The 13,818-nt window shown below is 39.8% G+C and overlaps 1 protein-coding gene across 2 annotated transcripts in view; it reads left to right on the forward strand.

Annotated features, from left to right (window-relative positions):
• Nucleotides 1-13,818, forward strand: part of hcls1 (hematopoietic cell-specific Lyn substrate 1) — a 30,039-nt gene that overhangs the window by 2,424 nt on the left and 13,797 nt on the right. The window lies entirely within an intron of this gene.

Genomic DNA, 13,818 nt, shown 5'->3' on the forward strand with positions numbered 1-13,818 from the left:
ATACAATTATTAAGAAAAAAATAAAACCATAAAACAAGTTATTCAGGAAACTACCACAATGCATTGTGGGTATGGTAAATTATTTGGTTTTACACCAGTACAGTGTAATTTGGATTTTCTTATTTACTGTTCAGTATTTTGCATCGTGGTGTAATCCTAATTTGATATTACCCCTTGCCTGTGTTGGGCTGTTTTGTTACATAGCTTACCTCCGAGTTAATTGTGTACCTGTGTATTAAATTTAATTGAATGGGAGATAAATTAGTTGAACTTCACGGCTTGCTAGCTCTATTAGTAACGTGTAAAACAACATCAGTAAAACAAAGTATTAAATAACTACACGCGAGGCACAAGCCACAGTTGCACTGTAATTTTAACAGGTTGTCACATGACATCCATGTATTCTGTGATGTAATGCTTCGGTTCCAATATTTTCTGATAATTATCATTATTATTATTTCTTCTTTTTTGTTATATTCAGTCACTGCCTCGTTTGTCTATATTTTCTGATTATTATAATTCATTTTAGATTTGTTTCGTTTTCATGCCTTCTGCGTGGGGAATTCTGCTGCTGCTGTCTCTGGAGTTTCCCGCTTGCTGGGACGTTCAAATTTCAGTGACGTCAGCGAAAGGAGGGCTGGCAAAGGCGCGTGGGGCGGGAGCTGCTCGATTGCAAAACTGACGCGGGACTGTCCATCCCCTGTTGTGGGAGGAGCAGAGTGATTGTGGGTTTGGTTTGTGTTTCGTTTAAAAAAAAAAGACCGAAAACAACACTACACGCTACACATCTTAACTGGTAACTGGCTTATCCAGGTAAGTTCAGGAGTAATTTCCCGGTTAACCTGTCCTACGAAAGGTGGATAAGTTTTACCCGAGGTATGCTGTCATGGCAATATACGCGGCATCTCTACACTGCTCCGAGGAGGGTATCTGCATGCTTAACTCGATGTTACCCTATGTAAGCACCGCCTCTCCGCCCACAATCTTGACGGGACCCAATCGACATTGGGCACGGGTTGTGAGAGGCTCACTCCGCAGGGCGAGGGTGTTTAGAGACCGTGCAAATCCCTGATGATGCTCTCTATGAAAGATATCGATTCTCATCTGAAGGAATTCAGTGTCTTTGCCGGCTTCTAGGGCCAGACGTCTCAATGCCACTCGCCGGAGTGATGCCCTCACTGTTGAACAGACAGTGTATCTTGCTGTGCGGTATTTTGCCAGCGGACACTTCATGTATCCCATCGGTGATGCTGCACATCTGAGCAGGAATACTGTCTGCCGTGCAGCTCGTAAGGTGGCACTTACTCTAACTGAACTGCTGGATGCATTTGTTGTGTCCCCTGGCCGTTTAAGCCTTCTAAAGATCAAAGAGGCTTTTTATGCGATCGCAGGTAATTCGCCTTATAAAAATACTTGGTCTATTTTTTAATATGCATAGGCAAGGCCTATATACAGAACACCTTTTTTCATAGGAATCCCGAGGTTGATTGGTGCGATTAGCTGTACGCATATCACCATTAGAGCACCCCTGGGAGAACATGAGGGGGATTTTGTGAATAGGAAGTCATTTCACAGCATCAGTGTTCAGGTATTTGATCATATCGTATTTGATCTGACATGTAGGCTAGCCTACATTATTTTGTCCTTAAAACTTCTACTTATAGTCAAACAATTAAAGACACATGAGGTGGTGAGCCACGACCAAGAGTGGATTCCTGAAATATGCGTGAATCATGCCCTCCTCCAGTTTTCACTATCTCTGCCTTTTTTCTGTTTGCTGTGAACACATGAATAGGCTATTATAAGAGTAGGATACACACCACATCTGTACTGTGTATTAATGATGAGTATTATTAATACACACCACTTGATAGAATATTTTTATATTTCATATTGCAGGTGCGCTTTCCACTGGGGTTGCAGCTGAAATGATTGTTAGAATGAAGTTATTCTGAACACAACAGCATTAAATTCATACAGGTAGCCATACATCCTAGGTGCTTTAGGGAGTAGAGCTTAATTAATTAACAGTGAGTAACTGGATAATTTCAGAGATGTAGCCCATGTGTAGGCTATAATTGAATTACCCTAATTGTTTTCACATATTTAGATAGACCATTTAACATGTCCTTACATCTCAATCATATTACAAATAAAAAAAGAATCCGTAAGACAAAATAGAGAACATATGACAAGAATACTGTTCTTACGAATTTACTCTATCGGCAATGAGCTGCCAACAAGCCTCCCTGGCTTTGTTGGCCGCCACGGTGTTACATTTAGTCGCTAACCTTTCTTTAAACCCCTCATATCCTGACATTAGCAGCTGCATTGCTCCGGGGACAATACGGCACACAGCCACTGGCAAAAACTCAGCCTGTGCTGCCAGATGCGCCCCTTTTACGTGAACGTGCACAAACTCCAGGTAAGTTAACACTGAGTCAACTAACCAACATCTTAACCACCATCGTAGTACTATTTAACACCAGTTTAGGCAATCAGAGTTTGTCAACCCTGACTTTCCTTGATAACCCCGAGTTAAATCTGAGTAGGTTAAACTATGTCTATTTTATTCTTTATGCTTTACATGATTTGGAGACAGCGTAATAAATACACGTTTCTGTTAAGAGATATTAAGAAGAGCCAAACCTGTATAGACAACATTATATTCAGACAAGCATTACATTACCATAAGAAAACGTTTCCATGTGCAACAATAAAATAAATTTGCTATTTATTATTACTGTCAAAACTTGACTCCCGTACTTATTACTCTTACAACAGATTTGTAACTGCAAACGACACTTTGTGTCGTATTATTTTTAATTTACTTAGCAGACGCCCTTAACCAGGCAAGTTACAGTTGAAACAATAAACACAGTTTAAATAGCAGGTTATACAGTGCATCTGGAAAGTATTCACAGCTCTTCACTTTTTCCACATTTTGTTATGTTACAGCCTTATTCCAAAATGAATTAAATTCATTATTTTCCTCAAAATTCTACAAACAATACCCCATAATGACAATGTGAAAGAAGTTTGTTTGAAATCTTTACAAATTTATTAAAAATAAACAAACAAGAAAAGCACATGTACATAAGTATTCACAGCCTTTGCCATGACACTGAAACATTTCTGCAGCATTGAAGGTCCCAATGAGCACAGTGGCCTCCGTCATCTGTAAATGGAAGAAGTTTGGAACCACCAGGACTCTTCCTAGAGCTGGCCGCCCGACCAAACTGAGCGATCGGGGGAGAAGGGCCTTAGACAGGGAGGTGACCAAGAACCTGATGGTCGCTCTGACAGAGCTCCAGCGTGTCTCTGTGGAGAGAGGAGAACCTTCCAGAAGAACAACCATCTCTGCAGCACTCCACCAATCAGGCCTGTATGGTAGAGTGGCCAGACGGAAGCCACTCCTCAGTAAAAGGCACATGACCGCCCGCCTGCAGTTTGCCAAAAGGCACCTGAAAGACTCTCAGACCATGAGAAACAAAATTCTCTGGTCTGATGAAACAAAGATTGAACTCTTTGGCCTGAATGGCAAGCGTCATGTCTGGAGTAAACCAGGCACCGCTCATCACCTGGCCAATACCATCCCTACAGTGAAGCATGGTGGTGGCAGCATCATGCTGTGGGCATGTTTTTCAGCGGCAGGAACTGGGAGACTAGTCAGGATTGAGGGAAAGATGAATGCAGCAATGTACAGAGACATCCTTGATGAAAACCTGCTCCAGAGCGCTCTAGACCTCAGACTGAGGCAAAGGTTCATCTTCCAACAGGACAATGACCCTAAGCACACAGCCAAGATAACAATGGAGTGGCTACAGGACAACTCTGTGAATGTCCTTGAGTGGCCCAGCCAGAGCCCAGCCTTGAACCCAATTGAACATCTCCGGAGAGATCTGAAAATGGCAGTGCACCGACACTCCCCATTCAACCTGATGGAGCTTGAGAGGTCCTGCAAAGAAGAATGGGAGAAACTGCCCAAAAATAGGTGTGCCAAGCTTGTAGCATCATACTCAAAAAGACTTGAGGCTGTAATTGGTGCCAAAGGTGCTTCAACAAAGTATTGAGCAAAGGCTGTGAATACTTATGTACATGTGCTTTTTTTGTTTTTTATTTTTTAATACATTTGCAAAGATTTCAAACAAACTTCTTTCACATTGTCATTATGGGGTATTGTTAGTAGAATTTTGAGGAAAATAATTAATTTAATCAATTTTGGAATAAGGCTGTAACATAACAAAATGTGGAAAAAGTGAAGCACTGTGAATACTTTCCGGATGCAGTGTAATTTAACTAAAGTGTGCACACTTCAGTCATGGCGTTTATGGACTTATGGACGCATTTATTAAACCAATCATTCATGTTTTAGAGGGAAACCTAGATCTGCTGTATTTATTTATTAATTAATTAAACTTGTAAATGGGCACACGTTAACTAAATCGTGTTCACCTTCCTATTGACTGTCTCTGTGGATTGTCCCTGCACACCATTCACAGAACGACAGCCTGAAACACCGTCCAGTTGTTCATAAAATATTAATAAAATCAGCTGCTACCAATCCAATTATTATCCTTCAGTTTGTTTTTTACTAGTCACAGCACTGCACCAGGGTCCTGTGAAATCCAAGTTTTTAATACACTCAGATATTAACTGTACGCAGTAAAACATTTCATTGTTTCTGTTTCTGTATGTGGATGCTGCTAATATTAAAACTGTAATTTATTCGTGATCTCATTTGAGATTATATCTTCTGACATAATGTAGCTGATCTCTTCCCTGTCTGTTTACAAGTCAAGGACACATCTGAAAGCGAAGTATTTCCTTAGTAGGTGTGACATGGAAATGGGGAATAATCATTATGATGTATGGATGATGTTTTTTAGGTATATATATATTTTTACAATTGTATTTAATTTCATGGACATTTAGCCCTATCTATTTATTTATTCATCTATTTATTTGTTTACATATGTCAAAATAGATGTATTCATTCATTAGTTTCAACATGCATATATTTATTTCCTGTTTGTCTCTTTGCTATTTACATTTCTCAGTGCGCTTCTACATTTCGTAGTGTCTCTTGTATTTCTTTTTTTTGTTTCAATGTGACAAAACATTGAACTCTGTCAATCAGAGCTAGTGGGCGGTAGCCAGTGCGCTTATTGGCTAATCCAATGCACATAATCATCTTCATGTTCATCGTCATAATCATCTTCATGTTAATGTTAATAATCATCTTCATGTTCATGTTCATCTTCATGTTCATCTTCATCTTCATGTTCATAATCACGTTCATCTTAATTTTGGCACTGATCACCCACCATACAATACTGAAATGCATACACTAAATACTGAGACGCATACACTACATACTGAAATACAGTGAGAGTTCACATCCGTTTACACTAGTGATTGGCAGTTCGATTCTTTTTAGAGACTCAATTAATTTGATTCAGTTCAGTTTGGTGAATCGATTCATTTCGTTCATGTCGTTCACTGATTCAGTGACTCGCACCAATGCAGCCCGAATCAGGACGGGTTAGATAGACTTGAACCAGAAAGAACGAGTCGTTCACTGCACACCACAAAAGCTAGGAAAAGTCTATATTTGACTGGGTTAAATTAAATACAGTTGTGACAAATATATATTTAAAATCCCGGAGATAACAGTTTGAAGCATTAACACTATATATTCAACTCGATTAATCTAATTAAATTTAATATATTGTTTGGACAAGGGCGTCTGCTAAGAAAGAATAATAATATCGTTACATAAATGTCTTACGCATAGGTGTATCTCAGTTATTTTTTAACATTAATCATTTTTATTATACATCGTTTTGTTGATTTTACCTCAAGATGACTTGCAAGTATTAATAATAATTTGTGCAAAATGTTTTATGTGTATAAAACATTACAAAAACAGACCTCATAGCGATTTATTATATGTTTCTTTTGTTTGGCAGACGTACTCAATGAATACGGACTGTAATACACACACACACACACATTATGTACAATATATAATATTGCATAAACGTTTAATCTCATTTTCTGACAGTAGTCTATACTCGGTCTGGATTATGTAACTGACGCCATTTTGGCTCATACATATTTATTTTTTGTGCACTAAACAAGAGGGAATTTGGAACCAGCATGGCACATACGGTCTTCAGTTTCATAGCACTCAAGGACTCGTCAGGACGAACGAATCCGCCAGACTGAGAGTCAATGAGTCATTGAACGAGAGTCGATAGGCGGGTCTCCGGCTCCAGAGAGACGCTGCTGTTCTTAGTGAATCAAAAGAGCCGATTCAATGCGTCATTGATCCGATTCCCATCGGTCACCAAAATGATTCGTTTGAAAAGAACGAATCGTTCGCGAACTGCACATCACTAGTTTACGCTGAGATTTGACTTCCGCATACAGTGAGATCGGTCATATATATCTTGATCGCCCCTATGTCCCCTTCCCCTGAGCTCTATGACTTCACATCTTGTCTGCAATGATTAGCTCATAAGGATGTGGGACCTGTAACTGTATTTTTTTTACTTGTAATTTGTACTATGTTTTGATCTGTAACTATACACTCACCTAAAGGATTATTAGGAACACCTGTTCAGTTTCTCATTAATGCAATTATCTAACCAACCAATCACATGGCAGTTGCTTCAATGCATTTAGGGGTGTGGTCCTGGTCAAGACAATCTCCTGAACTCCAAACTGAATGTCTGAATGGGAAAGAAAGGTGATTTAAGCAATTTTGAGCGCGGCATGGTTGTTGGTGCCAGACGGGCCGGTCTGAGTATTTCACAATCTGCTCAGTTACTGGGATTTTCACGCACAACCATTTCTAGGGTTTACAAAGAATGGTGTGAAAAGGAAAAAACATCCAGTATGCGGCAGTCCTGTGGGCGAAAATGCCTTGTTGATGCTAGAGGTCAGAGGAGAATGGGCCGACTGATTCAAGCTGATAGAAGAGCAACTTTGACTGAAATAACCACTCGTTACAACCGAGGTATGCAGCAAAGCATTTGTGAAGCCACAACACGTACAACCTTGAGACGGATGGGCTACAACAGCAGAAGACCCCACCGGGTACCACTCATCTCCACTAAAAATAGGAAAAAGAGGCTACAATTTGCACAAGCTCACCAAAATTGGACAGTTGAAGACTGGAAAAATGTTGCCTGGTCTGATGAGTCTCGATTTCTGTTGAGACATTCAGATGGTAGAGTCAGAATTTGGCGTAAACAGAATGAGAACATGGATCCATCATGCCTTGTTACCACTGTGCAGGCTGGTGGTGGTGGTGGTGTAATGGTGTGGGGGATGTTTTCTTGGCACACTTTAGGCCCCTTAGTGCCAATTGGGCATCGTTTAAATGCCACGGCCTACCTGAGCATTGTTTCTGACCATGTCCATTCCTTTATGACCACCATGTACCCATCCTCTGATGGCTACTTCCAGCAGGATAATGCACCATGTCACAAAGGTCGAATCATTTCAAATTGGTTTCTTGAACATGACAATGAGTTCACTGTACTAAACTGGCCCCCACAGTCACCAGATCTCAACCCAATAGAGCATCTTTGGGATGTGGTGGAACGGGAGCTTCATGCCCTGGATGTGCATCCCACAAATCTCCATCAACTGCAAGATGCTATCCTATCAATATGGACCAATATTTCTAAAGAATGCTTTCAGCACCTTGTTGAATCAATGCCACGTAGAGTTAAGGCAGTTCTGAAGGCGAAAGGGGGTCAAACACAGTATTAGTATGGTGTTCCTAATAATCCTTTAGGTGAGTGTATACTGTACTGTATGCTCTTATGTGTTGTAAGTTGCCTTGGATAAGGGCGTCTGCTAATAAATAAAAAATAGTAATATATAATAATAATAAAATGTAATCATGTTCCACTAGAACCCCCGAGATTTCTGGCTAAATACAGCTGTCACACCTGCAACATGTACGGCTCGATCCTTAATAAAACACCTTCCCAAATTTTCAGATTCAACCACATCGCTGGGGAGTTTGTGCCAGATTGTGACAATCTGTTTGAAGAAGTGTCTCCTGTTTTCCGTTTTGAATGCCTTGAAGCCCAATTTTCATGTGTGTCCCTGGGTGCGTGTGTCCCTGCTGATCTGGAAAAGCTCCTCTGGTTTGATGTGGTCGATGCCCTTCATGGTTTTGAAGACTTGAATCAAGTCCCCACGTAGTTTCGTCTGTTCCAGGGTGAAAAGTTTCAGTTCTCTCGGTCTCTCTGAGTAGGACATTCCCTTCAGACCTGGAATAAGTCTGGTTGCTGTTCTCTGAACTGCCTCTAGAGCAGCAATATCTTTCTTGAAGTGTGGAGCCCAGAACTGTACACAGTAATGTAGCGTAAGGTACACTTATACATTTCAATTAAAGAAGTGAATTTATCATGAATGAATCCTGGAATCTTGTAGAACTCAATTTCTGTAATAATTGGACGCAGACACCAATTCCAAAGATATACATTGTCAAAATGTATTCAAAAACAAAGACTAAATGTAGCACTACACTAATTATACAAAAGGGAAAAACTAATTAAAATTCAACTCTAGATCAACAAATCGAAGACAAATCACTTCCGTGACTAAATCAAAGACCATGGGATCGCATATGATAACACACAAATCGTTAAACAAAAAAGGTTATAAACACATTGACTACAATACCGGTTAGTAAGACGAAGGTGAGTCTCTCATTAGTATTGTTAGTCGGACATTAAATAACTACGCAGGTTAGTATTTATGTCAGGTAACTTCTCATTATATATATATCAATCTCATTTACGTTTAGGTGCTGAGAAAGATCCTATCATTGCTTGTTACCACAATTTCCCTTAACTGATTATTATTCAATGATTAAGGATAGGCAGGGCCACCTATAATCTGGTGTCTATTAACTTGTGTCAATTTCAGACTAAACAGTTAAACAGGAATGAGAAGATATTTCTCGGCGTTGACAGATTTTATTTCTAAAATTATCAACAAAACAGTTTAATGCAACACTCATTTATATTTAAGAAAACTAAATGATATTACACATTCTAGAGTTATGAATCACAGATTAACATTTCTAATTGATTTCTCAAATTTCATGAATCACAAATTCCAAACTGTTAAACTCATCTGAACTTCGTCGCAGAGAGGCCTCTCTGGCTTCGGGCTCAGATAACAGCACACGGCACGAGGAACAAAGGCAGTCCGGTTCGGCTTTGTCCAAGAACTTCCACTCAGTCGATGCACCTGGAAGTTGGGGTTTTGCAAAAGTAGAGTCTTTTCCAAACAGATTTTCCACTGGTTTGAAGGCTCCAAGGTTGTGCACAAAATCTTCTTGGCAAAGCAGGGTTTCCACCGTAGTTACTTGAAGACAAAGTCTTTGAGGAAAGCAGGGCCCTGTTTGGTTCCAAGGGTCAAGTTTCTTAAGACTCAAATAGTTATTTAAATGACTGACACTTTCGTATTCAGTCGACTTAGTCAATTGTCCAGCTGTAAAACTCCACTGATCAGGTGGGCACAGGCGGGCACCGCAGTCTGTAAAGTTCTTTATTTAATAAAGTCCTTTAAAAGAATTCTTCGTACGGCTCAATCTCCTCCCAGTTTAACTCTTTTGTTGCCGGCAAAGACTTAGTTGGTTTCTGGTTCCGGTTCTGGCAACAGAGCTACAGGTTGAGCTGTGGCAGCGAGTTACTGGTTCAGGTGAGAGAGAGAGACTGACTGTGCGCTGTTCTTTATAGTCTGTCAGATCAATAGGTGATTGGTTCTTGAATTTGTGAGATTGGATTTCGGTTTCAGCCCCCAGTGTCCTATTGGAGGGGGGCTTGATTTATGACTGATGTCAATCCATGCCATCTTTTGGAAATGCCGGTTGGCCCGGGTTTGTAGCTCTATGTCGGGATTTCGGCTCTCGTCCACTTCAAGGAGTTTTTATCACCTACAGGCCCCTTTCTCCAGACATTTCATAGCAGGATTCCAACCTTTTTGGCCTCTTCTCGGTGCCATCCTCCCCAAAACTGTCACTTTGATGCAAACCAGTTCCAAGCTGATGAGCTAAGGGAATCTGATAACTTTGGGGGGGGAGAGGTCTTCTTTAGATCAGTGCTTCAGCTCAGAGCCCAAATGCTCTTATCAAAATACACCCAACATAACGCTTCATTTATTTAATAAAGTCCTTTAAAGAATTCTTCGTACGGCTCAATCTCCTTCTCCCAGTTTAACTCTTCTGTTGCCGGCAAAGACTTGGTTGGTTTCTGGTTCCGGTTCGGGCAACAGAGCTACAGGTTGAGCTGTGGCAGCGAGTTTCTGGTTCAGGTGAGAGAGAGAGAGAGAGAGAGAGACACCGTGCACTGTTCTTTATAGTCTGTCAGATCAATAGGTGATTGGTTCTTGAATTTTTGAGATTGGATTTCGGTTTCAGCCCCCAGTGTCCTATTGGAGGGGGGCTTGATTTATGACTGATGTCAATCCATGCCATCTTTTGGAAATGCCGGTTGGCCCGGGTTTGTAGCTCTATGTCGGGATTTCGGCTCTCGTCCACTTCAAGGAGTTTTTATCACCTACAGGCCCCTTTCTCCAGACATTTCATAGCAGGATTCCAACCTTTTTGGCCTCTTCTCGGTGCCATCCTCCCCAAAACTGTCACTTTGATGTAAACCAGTTCCAAGCTGATGAGTTAAGGAAATCTGATAACTTTGGGGGGGAGAGGTCTTCTTTAGATCAGTGCTTCAGCTCAGAGCTAAAATGCTCTTATCAAAATACACCCAACATAACGCTACAGTATTCCAGATGAGGTCTAACTAGTGCATTGCATGTCTTAACATTACTTCCCTTGTTTTAAAGTCTACACTTTTGACAATATACCCTATCATTCTGTTTGCCTTTTTTTTTGCTTCCCCACATTGTTTGGATGGTCTTTCTCATGCGTTACGTCATCTAGTTATATTCATAGTTTAATTATAGTGGACATTTTTGTTACCTGCATGTAATACCTTGCACTTATCCACATTGAATTTCATCTGCCAGGTGTCAGGCCACATCTGAATATTATCTAAGTCCCTTTGAATAGCCTGTGCTGCCAATTGTATCTTTGTATCTGCTGAGCCACCTATTTTACTATCATCTGCAAATTTGACAAGTTTGCTAACTATCCCAGAGTCAAAATCATTAATATACATTATAAATGGGCATGGGCCCTAGTACTGATCCCTGTGGAACTCCACTAACAACTACCAAAAGCTTTTTAAAAATCTAAGTATATCATATCATATGTTTTCACATGATCCACAGCTGCAGTTGCATGTTCAAAAAATTCTAATAAATTAGTAAGACATGATCTGCTTCGTCTAAACCCCTGTTGACTATTACCAAGAATATGGTTTTCATTAAGATGCTCCTCTATTTTCTGTCTAATCACTTTTTCCAACATTTTACAAGTAATGCAGGTGAGTCTGATTGGTCTGTAATTTCCTGGCTCAGTTTTGTCCCCTTTCTTGTGGATTGGTATGACATTTGCTGTCTTCCAGTCAGTTGGCATATCCCCTGTTCTGTCATTTGGAATATTTGAGTTAGCGGCCTATACATAATTTCCCTAATTTCTTTAAGTACTGTTGGAAAGATCCCATCTGGCCCAGGTGATTTGTTTGTTTTTAATTCTGCTAGTCCCTTTAGTACCTCCTCCTTATTTATCCTTATCTCAGGATTTGACTGGACTGGTTGTTAACCTGTGGCATGTTTCCATTTTTTCTTTTGTGAAATACTCATTTAGAACATTTGCCAAATCTTCATTTTCCAAGATACTTAAGTTTTTGTCCTTTAGCTGTTTCACTTCCTCCTTTATTGACCTATTGCTGTTATAGTATTGAAAAAAGCTCTCTGCATTAGTTTTAGCTCCAAGAGCTATGTTTCTTTCTATTTCCCTCTTTGCTTTCCTGATCCCTTTCTTAAGATCTCTTTGCAGTTCAGCATATTCTTTGTATTTAGTTTAATCTCTATCCCTTTTGTATGCGCTATACAGCATTTTCTTCCTTTTGATATTTTTTTGCATACCTCTATTAAACCATTTTGGCCAATGTATTTTGGTCCTCAATTTGCTAAGATTTGGTACAAATTTCTCCTGAGCCTCAAGTAGTATATTCTTAAAATATAACCATCCATTTTCAACTGAATCTGTATCCAGTGTTGTAGAACCGTCACTGAAATAAGTGGAGAAGTCGTGGAGATAAAGCAAATAGAACTTTAATCAAGCCGGCTCGGAAGCTCCATGTCAGGAATACTTTCTTCAGTGAGGACTTTATGTTTACAAACATGAGTACAACTTTATAGGAAAATGACGTAACATCTTATGGCCGTTCATCCAATCAGAAGATACAGGTCCGGGTCCGTTTTACGATCTGTCCTCCCGTGAAGAGGTGATGGATACAAAAAGCAGATGTCCGTCTTTGATGTGCACTAGGAAGATGCGATCCCACGGTCGTCATTTACCTAGTGTCAATCGCTCATTAACAGAAACAATTCCTGCCTATCTGGAGAAACGATTAAGTCATAAACAAATTTTCAACAAACAGCTGTAGGCTATTTTGGCACTGTGTGATCTTTTATTACTGACAGGAGTTTCTAACAAATCAACCTTGTTGACCTTTTGCTTAGCCTGTATACAAGCTACTTCTAATGCTAGTATTAATATAAAACATAATATAATTATCACAAAACACTTTCTTCAACTTCCTATACAGTCTTCATTGTTCCAGTCTACCTCTTCTAAGTGCCATTTCATACCTTCAAGGTTTGCTTTTCTAAAATTGTAGACCATTCATTTAGACTTGGTCCTTGTTTTTTGAAAGAATGCCTCAAAACTAACTATATTGTGATCACAGTTTGGCATTGGTTCACTAACTAGTGTCCCTCTGACTCTATCTTGGTCATTTTAAAATATAAAGTCAATGTATGCACTCTCCCTGGTTGGTTCCCTTACAAATTGAGTTAGAAAGCAGTCATTTACCATCTCAGCCATTTCAATTTCTGCTGTAGTCCCAACTGGGCTTTCCCAGTATATGTTTGGGAAATTGAAATCCCCCATTATAACAGCCACATCCTTGCTACATGCAGTCCTGATTACACTGTACAATGCAACATCTTTCTGAATATCTGAGTTGGGTGGCCTGTAACACAGTCCTACCACTAATCCTCAGGATCTTTTATTCAAAAGTTTAACCCACAAAGATTGTTTCATTTCATACCAAAACATAAGGTAAATACCTGCATTTTAATTGGAGAATGTCTAACGTTTACACGTCTGTATTGAGCTTATAAGGAAAGGAAAGGTTATGTGAAGTTCAAATACTAAAGATCCATCAGCAATAACTGTACGAGAATCTCATTAGATTGGTGTAACAAGATGTAAGATTTATATAAAGGACCTCTAAACACACACATATTAACAGCGTTTTTAAACAAGGCTGGCTGGCTGAAGTCCGTTCATCACATGACAAGCACAGAGCGCAGTAAGGTATAGAGAAACTGGAACACTAATGTTGCAAACGTGTAAAACACTAGAACCTGTAACTGTGAGTCTCAGGCTGGCTCTAACCTTTGTTTTCAAGTGAGGCTCTCCGAATCTATCCAATCAGTGCTCTGAAGCTGTTGACCAATGACACGGAAGTATTACTCTAGAACCCCTAGCAGAAAATGTTCATAGTTTTGGCATAACAGTGTTAGGAAAAAAAAAGGATGCTAATCATGGTATTGATTTATTACAAATGCCAATACCCGATCCCGTATTTGTGG

This window comes from Amia ocellicauda, chromosome 5, assembly GCF_036373705.1.
Source record: "Amia ocellicauda isolate fAmiCal2 chromosome 5, fAmiCal2.hap1, whole genome shotgun sequence".
NCBI lineage: Eukaryota > Metazoa > Chordata > Actinopteri > Amiiformes > Amiidae > Amia > Amia ocellicauda.